Raw genomic sequence first — 3,005 nt, forward strand, 5'->3', positions numbered from 1 at the left:
AATAATAATAATAATATAATAATAATAATTTATTATAATAATTACTAATAATAACAATGATATTCCAGTAGCAATAAGAAGTATCTTTCATTAGGCCATGAAATAGTTAATGATGAAAAAAGTGTCTGTACCAAAACTGAGCAAAAAAACTTCTTTTTTTTTAAGTACGGCCTATAGATCTAAGCTTGTTTGCTTAAAAATATTGATACTGCAGCAAAGTACATATATCCTATTATTATGCTTGGATTTGAAGATTTTAGCAAAGGATGGAAAGGCACAGGATGCTTTGACACTTTAAAACTACAATAGTTTGTATATTTCAGGGACGTGCCCATGTTCCTTGAGCACTAGAAAAAGAAATACTTTTACCAGCTTCACAGATAGCTTGTTGTTGCTTTTTTTTTTTTCTCAGATATATTATATATTTTTACATACAAATGGTTAAGAAAAACTTAAAAAGTAGAAATATGAAACAAACAGAATAAAAGGGTAAAATAACTTCCAGACACCTTCTGCTCAAGCACTACCCCTGAGATCTACAAAGAGAAACTAAAGAAAAATTTGAGGAAATACCTCATAATATGTGGTCCATGAATGTAATCAATCTTAACAGGATACAGGGAAATTTAAACTACAACAACTAAAAAATACTCAAATTAACTGAACTTCAGTTGATATGAAACTGAGTTCTGTTATCAAGCATCAATATTAAAGTTGACCTCCCATTCACAATATTTGCAACCTCATTTTGTGAAAATATTCCTAGTCCGTAAATAAACAAAGTTCACGTGTCTTGCCACATCTTTTGTAGGCAGAATATACAATATGGTGTTGCATGGAATATTCAAAAAACAATACTCCACTTTAGCATTATTTTTTATACATAACTAAAATATCCATGTCTTTCAAACTCAAAAACAGTACAACAGTCAATGTATACTCTTTTTTTAATAGAAAACTAGGCCTATATTTCAGCTGCTCCAACGCTTCTCTATCATCTTCTTTCACAAATCACAACAATCAGGAAATAAGAATAACTAGGAAACTATAAAAGAAATATAGATATTTCAGTAAGCTTTTTCCTTTTAAGGAAAGTTGCCTAAACATATATATATATATATATATGTATATATATATTTATGCATATGAAGAAACAGGAGCTGAAATCATAATTGACACCTTAAAAAAAAACATATAGAAACAAGATCAACGTACTTAACATGTGTTAGCTGGAATAGAAATCATTTATATGGAATGTATCGCAATTACATTATCAAAAGAAAGGGCACTATCTATATTCATAAGATATGAGTCAAAATGCTTCCATACAGACTTCAGCATGTTCCTTTTTCGTACAAGTTTGAGAGAAGCTATATGAAGATTGTCTCGGTTATAATTATAAATATCATGTAAACAATTAAACGTTACAGATTAAAGGAGATTCTTTATGTTATCAACCCAAGTGACAAACGTCCATTAGCTGTAAAAAGAATATCGAAAGAAAACTATTTCTAGAGTAACCTAGGTCCCATGATAATTAGAAAGTATGGTTATTATTTGTTTGTGTTTTCTCTAAAGCTACCCACTACATGAGTCCAAACATAAGTAAGCCATGATCACATATCAACTTAAAAAAACCAATAGTAAAAAAAGTGATAATTAATCCTCCCTGTTTATGTTCTTATGCTCAACAAAATACTCAGTCTCACCATTCCACATAATGCACAACACAGTGCAATAGCAAAGGAACAAATAAAAAATGCTGCTACATCAGTTATAAATGTAGTAACAGTCCCTAGATCTATACCAAGAAAGATTTTGTTCTCTTTCAAAGAGAAGATAAATAATTTTCCACTTTGTCATTGAACCATCAAGGATCTCTTTAACAGTTCCCATGGGTCTTAAAATGAAAGCGTTCCTTGTAAGCTGTCATGACCAGGCCAATCTTTAATAGTAACAAGTTTAACTACTCTCTTTTTCTTCAAGCGAGCACAATGCCTACTACTGAAGCACAAAATTTCCATGTTGCTAAAAATAGGCATTCTATAAACTTGAAAAGCAAGACAAGAATTCTCAAAACTTTCTGATTCACGAGTTCAAGATAATACTAAAATGGCTGCTGCCTGGCGATGGAGTGAAAAATGATGGTAAAGGATTTCTGGCCGGATCAACTCAATTCAGATCATTTATGAGGCGGGTTGCATTGGTCCTGCCAGTCAGGGCTATTATCCTAGTGGTAGAGGATGCTTCGTCCCAACAGAATGACAGAAATACTCATTGTCAAAATCGAACGCGTGTCTTTTGCATGTGAGGCGAAGAGCATCCCCATTACACCACAGGCACCACAGTGGAATTAACAGGAACAGTAAAAAAAAAAAAAAAAAAGAAAGAAAAACTATAAATCTGAAAGCATCGGCTCCTTCACTGCACATAATGACTGGATCATATATCTCAGATCATTTTAAACAATAAGAGACGACAATTATTCAAAGCTGCAGGCTATGGTAACTTTCATCCAGCACAATCACTGATTATTTTTTTCTAAATGACGGAATCAAAACTGCCACTATACACTGCTCACACGAAAAGATAAAGGAAATCCACAGCAGACCCTTCCACAAAAAGTGAATGGAACTAAACCAGTATTAAACGCACATCGACAATAGTTTTTTTCAAAACTAAAGAATATGACACAAAGATCATTTCACCCCATTACATTAAAAGTAACAACAGTATTATTTACTGTTTCTTCATATCAAAAGGTTCAAAAGATGAAAATAGCGTCACTTTGTCTATCAGGATTTAATGGAACTTGCATGTAACATTTCCCTTAAGCATTCAATGTTCTCGAAAAAATAAAGAGCCATAATAGTGAACTTTGCCAAAGTGTATCATTTTTCCTTTGTATCGATACTCAGTAAAACAAAACGTACCAGTATTTAAGAATAAAGAACATTACCTAAGAGGTACCTCCACTTCCCCCTTTACCTTGAACTTCCACCCTT

Source organism: Aplysia californica, unplaced genomic scaffold, assembly GCF_000002075.1.
Source record: "Aplysia californica isolate F4 #8 unplaced genomic scaffold, AplCal3.0 scaffold00525, whole genome shotgun sequence".
NCBI lineage: Eukaryota > Metazoa > Mollusca > Gastropoda > Aplysiida > Aplysiidae > Aplysia > Aplysia californica.